This window comes from Sinohyriopsis cumingii, chromosome 14 (genome assembly GCF_028554795.1).
Source record: "Sinohyriopsis cumingii isolate HCF-2022 chromosome 14, ASM2855479v2, whole genome shotgun sequence".
Lineage (NCBI taxonomy): Eukaryota > Metazoa > Mollusca > Bivalvia > Unionida > Unionidae > Sinohyriopsis > Sinohyriopsis cumingii.
Genome location: NC_142974.1, coordinates 77,944,460 through 77,967,342, shown reverse-complemented (window position 1 = coordinate 77,967,342; position 22,883 = coordinate 77,944,460).

Below are 22,883 nucleotides of genomic sequence, written 5' to 3'. Positions count from 1 at the left end.
GAATTGGTCACTTGATCAGGTACATCCATTATTAATTATCTCACCCAAGTACAAACTGAGACCATTTTTTCTTAAGGTTTATTTAACTTACATTTCAATTATAATGAGCTACTTTTTAACCAAACATTCATGCGACACCAACTCTATTTCTGATTTAAGCTATACAAATGTAGACTGCTTTGTTCATACAAACATACTCTTATTTCTCCTTCACCCCTATTTCATGATTTAAATGTCTATTGTAAAATCCAAAGACAACTCTTTTGAAAATTATGTTAATACAATAATTAGTCATATCTGATGATGATCAGCACTGTATATACATAGTTTTACAGCAGTACAATAAAAAGTGCAATAGTAGCTGCATTAATAATTTGTGACATACACCGCATCAAGCCATAAGTAAACAAGGGCATTAACTCCTCCATAAATTAAGGAAGTACAGACATTTGTCAATATGTGCATTTACGAATGATGACCATATGCTATAAACCATGTTTAACCACAGTCAGTAAGATGGCAAGACAACTTGCATTCACAATGAGATGGTGTTTTGCACTATATGTTTGTCTGTTTTGTTGTTGTTGTAGGGTTTAACGCCATTTTTCAGCACACGATAGGCTATACATGGCGGACAGTATTAATAGTGAAGGAAGAACCCGGGAAAACCCCGGAAAGAACCACCGATCCACGAGAAGCTACTGGCAAGCTTTCTCACATACCCACATTAGCCGAATCCGAGACTCGAACCCACGCAGACAGAGGTGACATGGCAGTGATCCGCCACTCGGGGCCCCTGTTTGTCTTTTAATCATGATCATAATATTTACCAATTTTCATGGCAGTCCATGAAAACCTCTGTGAATAGCTGCATTAATGAGACTGCATTGGATGGAAATGAGTATCACTATATAGAGAAAGAGGTAACACAATTAATATAAAACATTCTTGATTCACAGAAATCAAACTGTCTGTGTTATATACAACAGGAATGCCCCCATCCCACAACTTCAGCTAAATGACATTCCCAAAAACTAAACAGTTCAACATAATGGCATGAATAGATGATCAGCTTCTGTACAGAAATGTCTAATACGTTAATTTTTATTCAGCATTTAGTGTTTTTTTTATGGATAATCATTCTAACTAGGGTTTCATTAATGAAATTGAGAATTAAAAAATAACATTTTTTAAAATATATGAAGAAAAAATGTTACCACTTTGTCATTTATTACTCATGCTAACAGGCTTCAGAGGACCAAGAAAAAGAGAGAGAAAGAAACAAATTATAATGCACCACCTACTGTGAGCAAGGGGTCCGTTTCACATCACAAACTGTCAGTACACCCTAAAGTGAAAAATATACCCATACAACCTAAAGTGAAAACAATACCCATAAACCCTAAAGTGAAAAAACATGCATCCTGAAGTGAAAAAATATCCATGTCATGATTGTTAAATTGGGTCAGAGATATATACAATGCTTAAAGAAGGTGCAACAATCATAAAAAATAATTTTTTTAGGCAATTCCAAAAACAAGCAAGCAAAACATATGTGAGCTAAACATTAGTAACATAGATGAAAATACACAAGGAGTTATCATGGATGTATCAAGTTTTAGCTCATTTCATTTCCTTCATGCATTGGTTATGTATAGCCTGATTCTATGATGGAAAACCCCCCTCCCAATGTTCAGCAGACCTCTGTTTGACACTGTCTTCATCATCCCCCTGAATACTTTTGGCCATTATCTACTTCATTTTATTGGGACATCAGGAGCTTCTTTGACCTTTGTGATGCTCCAGGTTCTTTTTAACAGAAGCCTCTTGCATTTTGTTGAACATATATCATTGTAATTTTGGTCCAATATCTTCTTCACTTTGGATTGCCATGAATAAAGCCCACCATCTGTCACTTCCTCGTCTGAACAAATGCAGCTGATCATAAAATTGTAAAAACTACCAGGTGTCTTTTATGCATAAAACTTATACATTATGAAATATGAACGTGTTACTCTCGGGGTGTGTGCCTTCTTTTGCATTTTTCCCCTCTAAATATCTTAGCCCCACTAACCTCACTGGAAAAAGCTGTCTGATAATGCCTTTACATCTCTTTGTCATTAGAATATGCAATACGGGATATGTATGGGTGGATATTACACACATAAGTCCTTCACAGTATCCTTATCACTAGAATTGGCAACAATGGATCTGTCTGCGTGGATATATAACAGATAATGCCTTCACAGTCACATTGTCACTATAAAAAGGCAATAGTGGTTCTGTGTGGATATTCCACAGATAATCCTTCGGTCTCATTGCCACTAGAAAATGTAGAACTGGATCTGTCTCTGTGGATATTCCACATATAATGCCTTCAATGTCTCCTTGTCACTATAATAGGAAATACTGGATATGTCTGCATGGATATTCCACAGATAATGTCTTCATGGTCTCCTTGTCACCAGAATAAGCAATACTGGATTTGTCTGTGTGCATATTCCACAGATAATGCCTTCACAGTCTCCTTGTCACCAGAATAGGCAATACTGGTTCTGTCTGTGTGGATATTCCACAGATAATGCCTTCACAGTCTCCTTGTCACCAGAATAGGCAATACTGGTTCTGTCTGTGTGGATATTCCACAGATAATGCCTTCACAGTCTCATTGTCACTAATTGCGACATTGTCCTTGCTTGTTATAAATCCAAACAGCTTTTTCACTCCTGCATACTGCAGTTTGTATGTTGCACCTGAAAAACATGTATATTAAATAAATGACTACTGAGATTTCAACCTATTTACTCGCTATATGGTGTTGTACTCACTATATGGTGTTGAACTCTCTATATGGTGTTGTACTCACTATATGTTGTTGTACTTACTATACAGTGTTGTATTCACAATACGGTGTTGTACTCACAATATGGTGCTGTACTCTCTATATGGTGTTGATAGCTGTTGTAGTATGTTTATCTGTGTCCTAATAGTAATACAGTATTGTACAATATGACTCAGTAACTTGAAAACATGTTAATGCTTTTGCTGATTATTAAGTCAAAAGATACTATTAAAACATAAATATGCAAATATTTAAGCCAACACTATACTCTATATTGTTAGACAAAAGTCCCCAATATGGGATTTTATGAGATTAAGTATATGTAATACCAATGGCATGGATGGTCTATAGTCAGTGATGTTTGACTAAAATCAAGGTGCTAACAACCATAAATACATGTCAAGAATAACCCCAACATCCACCCCTCCAATCAATATGTCTATTGTCTATTTGTCTGCATATCCACCTAGCCATACATACTGGGTCAGATTATTAAACCAATTTTAAAAGAGCTATCATATTTAGCCTATTTAGCATATATATATATATATATATATATATATATATATATATATATATATATATATATATATATATATGTATACTGATTATACACTGCATTAAGCCATGGTGCTGGGGAAACTTACAAAATACAAAAGTCAGAATATGATGCCAGAGTCACCATTAGGAGAATGGAGAAGAGTAGTTGCTGTGGGAATTTGAATGACAACACAAATGTTGAGTCACCAGATTTTTTCCTGTTTTAACTGCAATCTTAGGTACTCCATGCTTCATTTGTACACAGTCATTCATTGCCAAATTTTTCAAAATGTGTCAAATATATAAAAATCCTTCTTTGGTCTGCAAAGTGAAATAATAATAATAATAATAATACTAATAATAATAATAATAATAAAAACAGTACTAATAATATAATAATAATAGTTTGATGTAAACAAATCAATAATAATAATAATAATAGTAATAATAATAATAATTATTATCATTATATGTTGGTATAAAAAATAAATATATAAATACTACACTGATCTGGAAACTGAAAAACTACTACTACTACCATTACTACTACTAATACTACTACTACTACTACTACTAATAATAATAATAATAATAATAATAAAAAAATAATAATAAAAACAATACTAATAATATAATAATAATAGTTTGATGTAAACAAATCAATAATAATAATAATAACAATAATAGTAATAATAATAATAATTATTATCATTATATGTTGGTATAAAAATAAATATATAAATCCTACATTGATCTGGAAATTGAAAAACTACTACTACTAACACTACTACTACTACTACTACTACTAATAATAATAATAATAATAATAATAATAACAAAAATAATAATAATATGTTGGTGTAAAAAACAATACCAATAATATAATAATATTTTGGTGTAAATGAAAAAATAATAATAAAAATACTAATTATTGTTTTCATTATATTATATGTTGTGTAAAAAATAATAATATAATAATAATAATTAAAATAACAATAATAATAACAATAATATGTTGGGATAAACAAACAAGAACAAATACAACAATTGCCCCTGTGCTATTGCTATTTTTAAAAACAGTTAATAGCTGGAAATCTGATCAGTTTCAAAACTGGTACCCTTGGGTTTGGGTTACACCAAGAGGGTGATTTTAAATTATGTCATTTAAATATTTTGTTATATATATATATATATATATATATATATATATATATATATATATATATATATATATATATATATATATATATATATATATATAAACATACATATATATATACATATATATATATATATATATATATATATATATATATATATATATATATATATATATTACAGGAATTTTTAATCATCAACCCAACTGACGTCCCTGGCAGCATGATCTGAGGTACACAATGTATTCCTATAACTGTCCCATCATGTCCCGAACTGCTGATACACAGGAGTAGCCCTTCTCACCTTTAATACCCTGAAATATGGCCAAGTCACTGATGTGAAATCCCATAAGTTATATTAAATAGCCAGCTTTGGTGAAGGCATAAACCAAATTTCAAACTTGAATATGCAACAGTTTACAACATATTTTAGACTTTTGAACAACCCCTAATTTCTTCTATTATGGCAGGTCTCACTAGAACAAACAAGATTTAGAAGAGAAAAATACATACATAAATACATACATACATACATACATACATACAAACACATTGTGGGAAAGGATAACATTTCCTACCATGATCTGCAAGTGAGAATTATGTTATTTCTGCCCAGATTTTTTCAAGTAGATAATGATAGTTTGGTGGAGGAAGATTGAACATATTTTCCAGTGACAATGCTCAGTATCTTACTCATTGTTTTCTTGTTTCAGTTTCAGAGATTTTACACATTACTTCAGATATTTATCTTAATGTATAGAAAATACCCACTTCCATAAAACTGTGTTTGGATTCTTCTTCTGGGCTCTTCCCAGTAGGTGATAGCTAACATTGTTTATATGGTTTGTGTAAGAAATCTTGCTCAAGACCCCTTCCCCGCAAATATGCATTACTACAATATTACTGGGTAACTTTTGTGGCATGAGGTATAACATACATCTGCTTTTTACTTCATGGTCATTAAGTCCTCTCCCAATTCCTTAATAAGACATGACCCCAAATTACAGGTCCAAAGTAAGAACTATAATGAATTGTAAATGTTTCATTTTCTCCTTCATTATAACAGCAAAGTTACATGCAATTTGTAGACATTTATACACGTCATGATTTCAGCCTGTGCCAAGGTGCATTCAGTCATCATAACTGTACATTTATATGCAAGCAATAGAAAACTTAGACCAGCAAGTTGTTCTGCACCTTCCTTTTTTTCTGTCCGCCGCCTGTCAAACAACATAAAGAATGTGAAAAACAACTTGCTGGTCTATCTGTTGTTTTCACGTGACGTCACAAAACGTGTGTACTTCCATATCCGCCATTTTCAGCCCCTAGCCCCTCAAATCGGCAGCTAATAACATTGTTCTTCCCGCATAATTACGAAGGCACGTCTCTTTTTGTGCGTAAGAATATAATAATGCCTCACATTCTGTTGTGCATGTCAAACGCACGAGACAGAATGCTTAACTTTTCCACCTGTTTTCTTCAAGTAAAACGTTTAAATTTCAACAATCTTTGTTATTCTTTCATAAGCAAAAAGATCGATTGATAAACAAACGCTTAAACTAATGGATACAGAGGCAAGCAGAAACATTTAATAAATTTTAATTTTCATGGGATGAAATCAATCATTTGGTTATATTTCAAGTTAAAAAGCTAATTGTTAATATATAATTTAATATTTCTAAAAGCATTTCAGGAATACTTCATCTTGACATTCGACACAAAGTCATGTTCGTTTTGCATGTGTTTCGTTTGAATACAGTGAAGATGTAACGTCTTCTTGAACGGTTGTCGCTTTTATTCAGTATCATCCTACGTCCATCATCTCCACAACAAATACAATGTTTGACATGTTTAATTAAACTGGTTTGTCAACTGTCTTTGTCGCGAAAGGTATTTGTACATAAAAGTTCTGGCATAAAACACATGCTGTAAAATTTTAATTCATAACTGATATTGTATCCCGAAATTCATTGTCCGGAAATACTCTTTCAAGATGACAATCTTAGGGATAGCATTTCAACCTGTGCCAAGGTGCATTCCTTCATCATAACTGCACAGTTTTATGCAAGTCATATAAACTATTACATGTCAAAACTGTCAACCTGTGCCAAGTACAGCACAAATGATCCACATTTGGCATATTCAATAGAATATCACGCTGCCTAGTCTCCATGATCCGCCTTTTTGTTCTGTCACATGACAATACAGTTTTTATGGCAACCACCTGACTATCGTAATTACATTTGTGGACAGTCAGGGTACCAGACTAGTTCATTTATGGATAACTCTTGTCTCGATGGGAACTCGAAATTTTGGCAAATAAATAAATACAAGATAATCTGCTCGAGATGAGAGAAATACACCAAATAAATAAAGTATGGACCCCATCTTGAGCACAGTTACTTATCTCTGACATACGAGAGCGGTATTATATAACACACCCCCAAACCACTAAGGTTTTAAACTTATAGAGTAATAGACCCCATTCTCGACAAAATTAAAAAAAAATAATATCCCATCAAGGGAGGAACTGGGTTATAAAGTTGATTTAGAGCTAAGTCCCAACACTTAAACAAATATAGCGAACACAAACAAATAACACCAACATATAGCACTCATGGGACATAGAGGACCTGTAGCAAGGTCACTTTAAAAGAACTAAAGGAGGAAATCCGGAAAAGGTGACAGACACCTTATTCGGACGTACAGCCTTATAGATACACCAGCGCCAACTTTAGAAATACCCCGATCAAAATTTCTAAATTCAAACTTTGATTTCAAATTCCTTTAAAAGCAGTAACATATACAACACATCTATGGGAAAAACACAAACACATAAACAATTTCCTCTTTGGTTAAGGTGGGGGAAAGAATCTGTCTGGTCCCCCCCCCAAAAAAAAAAAAAAAGATCGGAACTGCGCTCGGCCATTTACGTCTGGTCGTAGGACGGCTTAGAAAGTTATATCTTCAAACATCAGCTTTTATTGCTACATAGGTAGCGCGAGAAGAGAGAGAATTGTCTCTCCGTGTAGGATTATATATTACACGAATGAACTGTAAATAAATCGCAAGTTACAAGACGTGTACATTTACATCCTTCACTGCCCACACACACACGCACATTCACACACAGACAACAACAATTCTTTTTAAATATGCAAGGTCCACCAAATCTAAAATTTTAAAAAATGATCCATATGCCGTTATTCCTATTTGTACACTTTAACATAAATTATAATTCGTGCAAAACAGATATAAAAGACACCTTTTAATTTTTTTTAGTCAAATCGCTACGATGTCTGCAATGTGGCAGTTTATAGTGATGTCTAACACTGGGGCAGACATGCATATGCTGTACCACCCAGTCACATTATTCTGACACTAGGCCGACCAGTCCTAATACTAACCTCGTAAAGCTGAGCGCAAAGAGAGGCAGCTATTTGTACCATTTTTGTAAATCTTTGGTTTGACTCGGTCGGGGATCGAAACCACGACCTCCCGCATCCGAGGCAGACGCTCTAACAACTAGGCCACACACACACACACACACTCTCACACACACACACACACACATCTGATTATTCAACCAGTAACCAACCTAAAAAGGTAATGTCCCTTGCAAAACTATTTTGATTGCACAGCTTGTGACCGACTTGGATATAATATAAACCAGTGTGTCGAGTTGAAAAATTCCATAGGGGTTCGTATTTGTATCGTTGCTTACAGTTTACGTGTCATACATGTACTATATAGTACATGTAAGTCAGGTAAATTGTAAGCAATGCTACCAACCCTTGTGAAAAATTCTAAGTCATACTTATTTTGCTTCTAAACTCTTAAGACGGTAATGTACTGAAAACACGAAGAGGCAGACCTATTTAAATTCGTTTCTTAGGTTTATGTTTGTATTGTATTAAATTATATTGGAATAATAGGCTGAAATAAAACTTAATTGAGATTGAGCATGCACTTGGCTGAAACCTATGTCACCATATTTATATTGGTAAAACGTTAGTTTAACGCGTTAATACTTTAAATTACATGTAATTACTTTGGAATATGTTCAACGAGATATTAGAGCACACTGTGACAGAAACTACTCCAATATTGACCCATTTGTCTAATTCTGTATTTCAATCTGGATGCATTGGTTTTGGTAAAATGTATTATTTGTCAAATAAACAAAAATGATCCCAACAATTATCAAAGCGTTCCAAGTATGGTTGTGCTAAACAAGAACGTAGGTGCTATCTTGAATATAAAGACTGACAGCATGGACAGTCGAAAGGGAGGTAATATATGAAGCTCAACCTGGTTTCCGAAATGGGTGCTTGCCCATATTAACCTGTTTTCAGTCTTCAAACGTTGGTCTATAAATATTTAAAGGTCACCGGCCACCTATATTGTACAAACGTGTGATATTATTATAGTTATAAACAAAACGCATTGGTTATACATGCACACTATAAAAATGTTTAATTAGACTTAAACCTCCGCTGTATGAAATTTAAAAAAGTATTCGGCAATCTCCGTAAAGAATCGGTAGTTTCCGCGTGCCAAAACCAGATATGACATACATTTATCTCTTCTATTCAACCTAGCCATTCAAGTGCTTAATTTCCCCACGTAAATGTCAATGTGATATAGACTACGATCGTGCTTTTGTACAGCAAATATGCTGCACTGTGTTGCATTCGGATGTAACCAAAAGAGTGAAGATGGGAAAAAGCGTTTTTTTTTTCTTTTTCCGAAAAAACATGTTTACCAGAAAAAAAGTGTACTTAATATGTAGGATGGAATAGGGGAGGGATGGGAAAGTTGCATAATTTATGCCGGATTATAGTAAATTAGGCGCAAAGACAATTCTGCCCAACTCGAAATACAATTCGTCCAAACTTAACAATAGTTTGTACGTTCTTTTTCTTCAACAAAAAAGTAGATGCTAAGTAAGATAGGTTTCAGGGAGAGAAAAAACAACTAAATTTATACAATCTATTTTAATATTCTTTGAAAGAAAACAATCATACTTCGTAACGTACATATTTATGAGAGAAACACAAACTGACCTATATTACTTGTTCTAATTAAACTATTTATATACATTTGTTATACTAATAAATATATGCGTCTGCACAACGACATTCTCAATTTAAGTCTTCTGGTCAAATTATCAATAATCATTTACAAAAACAAAAATGTGTAACAGATAATATTCTACATAATACGGATACATTTTGCTAATGGTAGTGTACATGAGATATAAATATACTTAATTTTAGGCTTCACATTGTAACACAGCTTCATACAATACATACTAGATTACATACAAGAGAGAGAGAGAGACATAGAGAGAGAATAATATTGAGCATTTTGTCAGTATTTAGTTGCTGCAATATGAAGCTCTTACCTGTTAATTGCATTGTTTTTATTTTTCAAGTTGTCTTAGTGTTTGCGATCGTAAATTGAAAGCTTGTCATCACTGGTCAATATTGTCAATCATATGTGCTCCATTATTCCGTACAAATTAGACAGGAAATAATTTTGTGTTTAATTTGTGCCCCCCCCCCCCCCCCCCCGCACACACACACACACACGGTACAAAATAAATTGATAAACATACACTTGTTTGAAAATAAAATGAAAGAAATTAACCTTGCATTTTTGCCATATATTCCTTATTTTTTTCATCATGCAACAATTATTTGAAAAAAATATATATCCAAGAAATCCGTATATTTAAAGGATGCCGGCTTGTGTATTCATCCTTATTGTAGTGTGTATCGCTTATGTCAAATAACAAAATCGCAAATTTGACGAAAGTATCACCGGATTGCTTGAAGACAACTGCCATTTACGCATGATAAGTTACTTATTGCAAACTGACCCAGATTGTATTGTATCCATGTTAACTATAAGTCGGTATCTCGCAAATAAAAAACAACAACATTATTTTAAAATACATTCATAGTGAGTGCAAATGATAATCTTTTTGCTAGCATGGGTTACAAAAGTATTATTAAAGCAAATTATTGTTGTGTATAATATTTGCCCAGCAAACATTAATTATGATTACATACGGCAAACAAATAGAAACCTGGGTGATATACACAAATGGCATGGAACAATAAACTCATTGTTTAATCTTACCGACAGGATATCAAATACATAGACTATTTTATTGCAATGCAAATCAACCCCAAACAAATTGACCTTGGTATCTTTTTAGTGTGCCGATTTTTTCTTCTGAAGTCGGCCGACAAAAGGAAGTCAAGTTTGGTTCCTTTTGGTGTGCCGATTTATTTCATCTTTTTTCTTTATAAAGTCTGTCGACACAGGGAAGTCAGCATTGACTATTTTTACCTGTATTAACGGGAATTTTTAAAGTAGATTGAAACGATGGAACAGTTTTGAAAGCGACACAATATGGTGCGTCGTGCTGAGTTAAGACTGAACAGTCAATTAGTTTTCATTAGTTTCATCTAAAATATTCCCTATCCATAATTTATAGTGTTTTATTTTTCGACAACAAGAAACATGTACTTCGTCTTGTTGTGATGAGTTGTACGTCATTTCCGGTTGCGTCCTCTATAGGTGGGAAATCGTAACTAAGGGGAAGTAACAGATTTGTACAATTATATTTCGAGTAATTAAATTAGTATTTCTTCTTTGCATTGATAATATTTTTTATTTTTTTTTGCGAGTATAACTTTATTTAATAATGTAATGCAAATCTGATATAAATAAGAAAATATTGGAGTATGGCCGATGACCTTTAAGGAAACCTTTTAGCAGATTATTTACTTTCTTAAATCGTTTGATTCCATAGATCACTCATAGTGTTATGAATGTTTAGAGAAGTAGGGTATCGAAGTCAAAATGTATAATAATCGTCTTTATGTACATGCCTACGTTGATCGGCATTATACACAATGTATCATTCTAAAATAGGAAATAAACGATTTCATTATAATGCCTATGATTTTGATCTATGTATTTCTAATTTGATTATTAAATTAAGATATAAATATATCCATATAATAGTAGCTATAATTAACGATTTAGGATAATGACTGATGGTGATATTGCTGAATGTGCAGATACTGTCATAAATCTAGGATTTCAAGCTGTGGAGAAACAGGATTCAATATTAATATTTACTAAACTCAAAGTACTGTTTGCATAAATTAAGGTATTTTGAAAACAACGAGGCAGATTCGTCTCTCTTAACTTTGCCACAAAAGATAATTTTTGTGGGTTTGATTATTAAGAAGACACTGAAAATGTGCACAACATAATTTGTACCGGTTATTCGAAATGAGCAAACAATAGGTTCCTTTTTTCCATTAGCGTGGCCGATATACTGTTTACATACAAGACATTACAAACTGCTTTAAAAACTGGATAACATGGACCAGAATGATCGATTTTGCATAATCAGCACAATGTTGGAAAGCAACACGAAAATTAAACCAAAATAGCGTTCCAGTCCTGAACCACTATCCCATTATATTAATTAAATGATACTTGACGAACTTCGTTCAACAACTGCAATCTTATATATAAACACCCATATATTCGGTGTGTCCAACTGGATAAACAGGTAGTCGAGAGTTCGAAAATTGGTGTTGTCCCAATTTGTCTTTTATATTTTATATTTCCTTCTGTCTTAATTTTTTTGTTCAAACTTTATGTTAAACTCAGTCATCTCATGCTTTAGAAAGTTGCTTACTTTTATTTATTTGTATGTGAAACTTTATTTTCAAATTGCGCATAAATTTTGTTTTTTAAAATTTGACTTTGTACCTTTTTAACTTTATTTTGGAACTTTCTTTTGTGATTCCCGTCTGCCAAACAAGAGGTCACGAGTTTAAAACTCGCGGCATCCCAGCCTTGATATATTTGTTTGTTTTAAAGATTATGTTGAAACTTTCTTTTTAAACTCACTCATCACAATTTTTATTATTTATTTTACTATTTCACCTTTTTAACACGTTTATATGTTGGATCGTTTTTTTATGTCTGCCAGGCAAGAGGTCACGAGTTTGAAATTCGCGGCATCCCAATATCTTATTTTGTTCTTTACTTTTAATTTATTTTTTATTTGAATCATTCTTTTGAACACGCGCATCCTAATTTTTAATTTTATTTCTTTTGCTTTTTTAAATTTGTTTGTGGAAACCTTCTTTTGTGACTCCCGCAGGTCCAACAAGAATTAAACTGGTTCTAAACTCACAGCATCCAAATTTTTTAAATATACTTTTATATTTGAACTTCGTTTTCAACTCTCCGATCCCATTTTTTTTCCTTCATTTTATTATATTTGCTTTTTGTATTTGATGTTGAAACGTATTTTTATGACTAGCGTTTTCCAAAAAAAATGTCGGTTGTTCGAATTTCAGGCATCCAAATTTTATTTTTTTTTCATATTTTACTTTAATGTTTCAACTTTCATTTTTACTCGTCCATCCCATTTTTTCTATTTTTTAATACATTTTTATTTTCATGGTGATTTTTTTTTCTATGACTCTCCTCTGCCAAACGAGGGATCGCGAGTTCGAAACGCGCGGCAGCATTCCATTGTTTATTGTTTTTATTTTTACTTTCTGATTTTCATGTTGAAATTTTCTTTTAAACTCGCGCATCTCATTCTTGACCTTTATAATTTTGTGGTGATACTGCCTTTTATGACTCCCGTCCTAAATAAGATTTGATCGGCAGAGTACATGGTTTCTTTAAAAGAAGAAAGCAAACTCGAAGTTTAAATTTAATGATCTTGATGCAACTAAAGAACGACACCAGCTTCGATCTGTGTATCCATCAATTCATCGGTACTGAATACGTTTACTTTAATATGAAAGAAAGGTAAATGATATACAAATACTTTATCAGATATGAAGATTGTGTTTGCATTAGTGATTTTGATTCTGCTACTGTGTTTGTAGCTACACGTGAACCTGTCGCACTTTAGCAGCTTCAAGATGAATTTATTGAAACATCGCGTTTGCTTCAATAAATGAAGTCTAAGTAACTGCTGTCATCCATCGTGAATTCACCAGTAATATATGTTTTGCTTTTATTTCGGTGGGAAAATTGCAACGAATCATGAAGCTTCATGTGTGGGTAAAGTGGGATATGCTTATAATCTTACAGTGGTCATGTCAAAACAATACCTGAAGTTATCGTCTGTGTCAAGCTATTATTGTGTAGGGTTTAACGCTATTTTCAGCACACGATAGGCTATACGTGGCGGCCAGTATTAATAGTGGAGGAAGAACCCCGATCCGAATGGCCGATTGGCCGAATCCGAGACTCGAACCCACGCAGACAGAGGTGAGATGGAAGTGGTCCGTAACGGAGAGCGCTTTAGACCACTCGGCCACTCGGGGTCCCATCAAGCTATTGTGAATTAGCTATATTAGCCGTACATCGATGACGAATGCTACCAATATTATAAATGTATTTAATCAAAATATAACAATTTTTTTTCGGGGGGGGGGGGGCATTAAGCATGATTCATCGGTTGCAGCAAGTATATATTTAAATCCTTGAAAATAATATACAATTCTGAAAAATATTTCGTTTATCTATTCAATTCCACGAGCCAACCATACCGCATCCACAGTAGGTTTTCTGCCTTCGGTCCAAATATTCACTGACTGATTATTGACTAGATAGTATTATATGCATAGTTTGAGGGCAAAATGTGTGAAATAAGAACAAGACACAAACTGCAGAAGGAACATACATATTTGATGAGGAGCTGTCTGTTTTTGTAATTCCACGAGCCAACCATACCGCATCCACAGTAGGTTTTCTGCCTTCGGTCCAAATGTTCACTGACTGATTATTGACTAGATAGTATTATATGCATAGTTTGAGGGCAAAATGTGTGAAATAAGAACAAGACACAAACTGCAGAAGGAACATACATATTTGATGAGGAGCTGTCTGTTTTTGTAATTCCACGAGCCAACCATACCGCATCCACGGTAGGTTTTCTGCCTTCGGTCCAAATGTTCACTGACTGATTATTGACTAGATAGTATTATATGCATAGTTTGAGAGCAAAAAGTGTGAAATAAGAACAGGACACAAACTGCAGAAGGAACATAGATATTTGATGAGGAGCTGTCTGTTTTTGTAATCAGCTTCGCCCTGTAAGTTTTGCACAAAGACTTTAAAGTACTAAATTGATAAATACCTTACAGCTTGTTAATTTATATTTCTTCCAGATAAAGAAAAGACAGAAACGTTACAATTCAGATATTTATATACGAGACATGCCTTACAATAAATCAGTTCTAACGACAATTAGTTTGGATTACTTCAATTTAGGTTATGACTTACACTGTGTGATTTACACATTTTACCATTTGTGAATACGTGCATGCGTATCTCATCCCTCTTTTGAGAGCAAATAAGTCGAATTTATAGAACCATGTCTAATATCAGATTTATTATACATTTTTTGTGGAATAATTACTTGTTCACCATGACTTAAACTGTCTTTCCATTTACATATATTTTCACGTTTTATTCTACTCTCACGTTTGAGAACAAATACGCGGAAAATATTTCACCTTGTCTAATAACTGGTTTATTGTATTATTTAAGGATGAAAGAGAGAGAAAAGAAAGAGTAAGTACAATTCTATGTGTTTTCAGTAAATTGGTAAACAGTTTGCATTACATAAAGTTAAGGTATTATTTCTAAGACGGATATATTTATTGAATATTAATTATTCGTCAAATTTATCGCATATCTGTTCCCATTTAACAAGGGAGAATTATTTTTAAAATCTAGTCTGGTTCATATTTTTGTAATATCGCGCATTTCTCGCTTTCATCGTAAAGAGAAGTAGCATGTATTTATGGACTTACGAATTATACGTTTGTTCCAAGATATGCCTATTATAATATGGTATTGTTCCCCTGTTAATCATGTTAAAGTATTGACTGATCGGCCATAATATCATAATCATTGGATATATGTTAATGAGTGTATATTTTTTCTCCAAAATATATAATGTTACTAACATTATCTGTTCGACCTTACAATTCACGGTCCTAAAAAAGAACATGGAATTATTACTTTTATTTCAGTGTCCGGAATACAATTTTAGGTATACAGGCAACACTTGCGTATCATATTCATTAAAACTACTCGATGCGTAACTTCAGTATTACCTAGTCCCCTCCTTGTTAAAATGTTTATGTCTCAACGAGGAAAAGTTGACTAGTAGATTAGGTTAATGTTTGCTCGTGTGGAATATTCAGCGAACGTAACGGCATACGTTGTAATTGTATTCTCGCACGCGTTTGTTTCCCCTTTTTGAGACCTAATTAGCGCCGCTTGTTTCACCGTTCCTAGTATCACAATTGTTATATTATTTCAGGAAGAAAAGCAGATACAAGCATTTGTAAGTATCAATGTATCTCCTCTCAGTCATTAAGATTAAGATATGTATTTCTTATGGTTTTTATTTGATTATTAAGACACATATGTTCATAAAAATATTTATTCATCGAATTTAAGCCATCATTTACTACTAAGTATACAGTTACATTATAGTAATCATGCCCCTTTTTCTTATCTATGATGAGTTATCAATAACATTCCAATCACATCAGGTAATCAAATTGCTTTATATTCGCATATAATAAAAGTGTATTATGTTTCATTCCAACTATACATGAATAAGTTCATAATACAACTTTAGATTTTTTTGCAGAGAAAGGAAGATGTACATGTTTAATACAAATATGAAAACCCCAATAGAAAGCGCATACTTTATTTAGAGTTTCCTCTCCATTACTGAAGAAAAGATTGGCATTTTGCCATAATTGTCAGGAGAGTGAGAGTTATACCTTGTAGGTCGTGATGCTGTGATTACCAGACATTTAAATCTCAAAGCCTGCAAATTAAGTTTGATTTCATTTCAGTTTCCTGGCAGTTGTATCGTTAACTAACCAATGATTACTCATTCATTATTGTTACGTTCTGTTTGTATAAATACCCCAGGAAAATATACGTGTCAGAGTGACAAAATTTACTATAGTAAGACACTTTCTACGTGTGGTATACACTAACGTCTTTGTCGTAGACCAGAAGAAACTATGGGTTGGTATGTTATCCATTGTCCGTCTATCTGCCAGCAATATATGTTATCATCGTACACTACGTGGAGGATTGCCATAAAGCTTTACACACACACACACACACACACACACACATCGCGAGTTTAGTTGGTCCTAAATGAAATTTGTGCTGCTCGGACATATAGCATGGCCACCATAGCAGCCGTCTTGAAATTAATGTTATCGCCATTCCTTCTGAGTAAATGGTCATAATAGTATGGGGTATTCGTGATATCAACTATGGCCATATTGAAAATCTTGTTATCGCCACTCCTCTTCGATGCAATATATGACTATTCGTCCATAATTACGCAAGACAGTTTATACAGGGAGGTACGTGTAAACTTAAAAATAAATTTACATTCATTGCGAGGTACCATTTGCCTGAATGATACAAAGAAAGTTTATATGGCTTGTGCAAAATAGTTTATAAATCGTTAGAATTCAATTAATGCCTTATTCTAACTTACTTAGTAGACAGTGAGTAAAATGTAGAATTTGACAATAATCATATAAAGACAGTTTATATGGCTTGAAATTCTATATACTCATTACATGATATATAACATGTATACGAATGAATATATGATGGATAACACAGAGGTTACTCGAATAGTAAACGTTCTTATCAAAGTTTCGTTCATGCCACACCAACACCGTAAGGATCAAGAGACCATACATTTTATACCAAAGACGATGCTGGTATTAAGCATCATACCAATTGTAGTGGTAGGCAGTTAAACGGCATTAGTCACAGCTAACAAATTATACAGTATAGAACAATTTACAGCTACTCAGAATATTTTACATTTCAGAGACATAGCGTGATATTGCAAAGAAAATGCGGGATGTTTATTCCTCGTTTCGAATATGACGTTTATTTTGTTTTTACCTGGAAGAACGAAAATCAGCATTCTTTAGAACCGAAAGATCTAAATAATTGCATCTACTTTCACAAAATCATTATAAAGTATGCATTTTATAAGGCTATGATCTCTAAACACCTACATGCTTTACAAAATAAATATTGAAACCACCTACGAGAAGTGTATTTTACCATTTCTATTATCACACTTTTTGTGTACTTTCAGTGCTTCGAGTGGCCAACTGTAAGTACTGATATGAACACGTTATGCATTATATATTATATATTACTCGAAGTTAATGGCTACCGAAAGGCTGATTGCAACGTCTTCAATTAATGTATCATTTAATGTATTTAGGTTCTGAGGATAAGATATTAGTGACACTATTTCAGAACACATTAGGATATCTATTTTTCTTGTTTTTCCAATAGCTTATAACGAAGTTTTCTTTTTACAGTAATACATGATGCATTTCATAATAAAGGTACGTGCATTCTGCATAGTAAAGAAGATGTACAATATTAATACATACAGGAAATAAATAGAAGAAAGTGCAGATTATACCGGGAGAATGCTTATCAGTAAAGTATCGATCAGACTGTTTTTCTGTTTTGCCAGGTAATTGTGAAACTATCATTGTAACTGATAATGTTGTACACCCAGACATTGAAAGGCTCAAGTCTCCAACGGCTGCAGACTTGTTTGTTTCTTCTTCCACTGCTGGTTATAGCTCATAGGAGTATGTTCACACCTTGTTTCTGTTCTAAGAAGACACCATGGTTCTATTTTCTGTTCTTTGTATAATATCACCAAGATTAACGTAATAAAACACCGCATGAATTAAACGTGATGTGTATGCATGTATGCATGCATTCATGTATGTATGCATGTATGTTTGTATGTATGCGTGTATTCATGTATATATGTACGTATTTCCTGTTTAACTGATATTACAATAAGTTAATCAAACCCCAGATAATGCAAGATCTAGAAACACAACACAGAATTGAGTCCAAAACTTAAATAAGAATACTGTGTCAACTTACGCATTTACAAGAAGTAACATAGAATCACATACATATGTCAAGTGGATAGTGGAACTAGATATCATTTAACTTTGTTTAACCAAGCGTCTTCAAACGGTTGTTTGGTGCTGCTAATGTCACAGATAGTGGCAGTACATCTTGTATTTATAGATGCATTGTTAAATGGAATATTAACAATTCTGCTGTAATTATTCATAATGCGAGAGACATATACAGACATACATATATGCAAAACCAGCATGACAAAATGAAAATATTACGGAAGGCCAATACACTTCGACTAACACCTTATCATTTTGCTATATCAAAGTCACCAACTGCATTGCATTCCCGTGTCTATTAAACTACATTGAACCTACAATAGCAAGAGACAACAAGTTAGAGGAAGTTTCTACCGACAGACGATATAAATTGCAAGCATAAATATCTTCCCCTACCCCCTTTTTAAATATATAACGGTACCGATACAGTTTGCTCCGATGTTAATCTCAAAGACACTTCATGCGTTTGATTCCGCATAAATTGATCCCTCGAGATTTCGGTTAAGTCACATAGAACTGTATATTGTTGTTTTGCGTGTCTTTCCATTTCGGCATACCTGGCTTAGTTTCGTTCGTTTTTATTAATGGAGAACTGAAAATGTGACAGTCGAAGTTCTGGAGCCCTCGATGCTTCGAATTGTTAAGTCGTATATTGGTATTGCCTCGATTGTTTCCGTTTGTTAAATGAGTCTCGATTTAGATCAAAGCAACGGGAATTTATCAGTCTTTCAATCTATCCAAATGCAGAGGGATTTCCAATCAAGCATTTGGTCATCCATAACAATACTTTGCTTTACCAAGACGCCCATACACACGGCGTCGCGTAAAACCATAACATCTGGGCCGTTGTCGGTACCACGAGCGTCACTACCTTCGTATATTGGATTAGACTAATGCTGATTGGCGGAATAAGATACTCAAACATCTGCGCACGCTAAAGAACATGCATACCATATTTATTTTATTTGTTAGTGTCTGGACAAAACTTTTTCGTGCAAGACAAGCTTTCCAGATGTGTCGACTCCTTAAATCCCTAACCTTGTTATTCTTACGATTATCACCCTTTCCTGACTGAAAACGTCATTTAATAAGCACATGGTTTATTGTGTCCAAGCTGTGTCGTGCCTGTAAATTGATTATCTGACATATTTTAATTTAGACCTCATGTTTGGTACACACGTCAGTTTTAAAGAACTAATCTGCTTTTATAGTCATGTCAGAGATATTTGTGATGAATATTTCCAGCAGAAAATGGTACTGCTCTTTACCGCAAGTGGTCATCAAGTGGGTCTCGGTGTAAATTAATGCCCAAGCCATGCATTTTGTTCTATCCTACTAAACATAATTCATCGTTCTGGATAATTACACGTTCTACTGACCTTTTGCGTGAATGTTTACCCTTTCTCGATTGCGCTACATTTAAACGTTTGCGCGATACCCGTGGTCGGTTCTCTCGAATGTATTACCAAGAATATACTGAAAAAATTAAATATTCAACACTTAAAGCAAGATCACATGGTAATCGTTATGCATATTCTCAAGTGACAGTCTCTTTTCTCGCGCGTCTTATTAAGGCGTTAAGTTTCATAATTCAATTAAACTCATCCAATATTTTCGCTAGCCATTGGACCGGAAATAATTTTGACCGGAAAGGGTTACGTTGCTACGCTCTTTTTCTGGGTATCGATAATAAAAAAGGAAATATATTAGGATTGCACTTTTATATAATGTGATGGATATTCAGAGATATTAGGTTTATTCTATTTTTCATTTGATGTTTTAGCGGCATATACATATCTTCGAAATACAATTATTGATGAACCTTTGAAAGTCGGTTTATTTTGAATCAACAGGTTTCAAATCATTGAAGATTTAATTTTCTCCTGAAGAATTGGAGCGGATATATATATATATATATATATATATATATATATATATATATATATATATATATATATAATTAGTTTTCTTGACAAAATATATCTGTCTGAATCATGCTTATTTATATCATATAGTTTTCTAAAAGCTGATGAAATTGCATACGTAGTTACTAAATGATGTGACAAGTGATAATGCGTTTACAAAGAAATAAGAGTAAATACATGAAACACATAAAATAATATGTATTAGGTAAACTAATTTGCAGCAAATATGAATAGATAATATAACTCACGTTACTTTGTTAAAAATACAAATGTACTGTTACCAAACGTTTATGACTGAAATGGCTGTCGGATATTCAAAAAATGTTTAAATTGACATTTAGCAAACTGATGGTAGGCACTCAGAATTTCATAAACATTAATTTATTTATCAAAACTTTATACATTCTACTTAGATTTTCATCTTTACTTGACAATATCCTGTGAAAGCATTGCATTCAGGAAAACTAAACAGTTTTCTTCAATATAATGTTTTGGTGCATTGTCATGTGTGTGTTTTTGTGTGTAATTTGGAATTTTAACGTAGCTTTAACAATATTTCAGTCATATCTCTACGTTTATGATTGAGATAGCTGTCGAATATCGGTTATTCAAAGATGTTTAAACTGTTGTAAATCAGTGAATTGATGGTAGGCACTCAGAATCTCATAAACATTCATTCATTTATCAAACATTTATACATTCTACCTCGATTCTCTTCTTTTCCTGATACCTTCATGTGAAAACATTGCATTTGGGAAAACTAATATATTTATTTCAATACAATATTTTGGTGGCTTGTTATAGATGTGAACTAATGTATTTTCAATTATCATGATTACTATAAACTAAATTACAATGATGAAAGTGAGGTAGCGGCTAAAATCAATGTTAATTTCAATTCTTTTGTGATATTTTATTGATACGTAAGTGTTCACTCTATCAATTGCTTTGTTGCAAACACACCTGTCCTTGCCTTTCTGGTGACTATCATAGTATGTTCAATATCATATCGTCAGTTTTTTTTTCTTTTATGCAAGTCGCACTGACGTACAATAAAAAAATCGTTAAGTTTTATGTTGTTTGTTTCGGTGGTATATGAAGGTTCTATACCACGAATTTGTTTGTTCTGCAGCTAAATGCGTGCAGTATGTCCTTTAATGTATAGAGTTCATGCAGTTTTCAATGTACATCATTATTTATCGCCATTTATAAGGATAGGTAATTCACCTTTTGTTATATATTAGATACACGGATAAACCTCAGACTCACAATCCAAGGGTCGCATCTTCGATACGTTCTCAAGGCAATCCAAATCTACTGCATTGGTGTTTCCTTCCGCATTATATTTAGCTCTCACTTCCACAGCTGAATATGATAAATAATGGGTTAAAAAGTGGACTTAGAAAAAACAACCGACCCCCTTTCTATATAGTCTAGTCACTTACTTTATATCTTTTATTTTAGTTAAGAAAAAAAAAAAAACGATTTCTTTGGTAATTGTATTTACCGTGCTTAAAATTGGAAACAAGCCTAAATTGGGACCCCGTTATGTTGCCTGTCCGTACAATATTAACCCTGGTGCTATATGGCTTGTTTTAATTTGTGTGCATTAAATCACTGAACCGTGTTATATCTGTATCAAATGCTTTATAAAACATCCCCGACCATGTAACAGTTCTTGGAGAAAAAGCTAGAACAATCGTTACCAACACCACACAGGAGCGGCATTTACGTTGTTCTATGTAAATATAAAAGAATATTGATATAAAAAGGGTGACTGACCCTCAATACTATAACCTTGGCAAAAAATCCAGGAGAAACAACAACTCCAAGGGAACCGTTAAACTCGCAAAATATAAGCTTAAGTGTAACTTCGTAGATGTTACTTGTTTACTTGCTACAGCGAACACCTATGGCAGAGACGTTGATATAATTATAACGACAATAACAGTTGTAGGGAGCATAGTCGCAATTGCTGTTCGGATTATATACATATTAACCCTTTTGGATGTCGGTTCTGGTAAAATAATTGAAATACATGCTGCATTCGAGAATAATGTATGTTAGGAAAACATATACCTGCGTCACAAAGTATCCTCATCACGATTAGTGAAGTCGTTGGCTATTGAAGATATAATTCTTGACACAACATAGTTTGATATGATGTTAGCGGAATTTTAAAATGTCAGACTGTTGTGTGGGTAAACACGAATAGTTGCCAGCGGAGTAGATCCAAGCTGGGATGTGATGTATACTCGCGTAGCAATCAAGTCATCATGATTTAATCCGTGAACAAAACGATGGAGATCACTGGTCCGATCCTATTGTT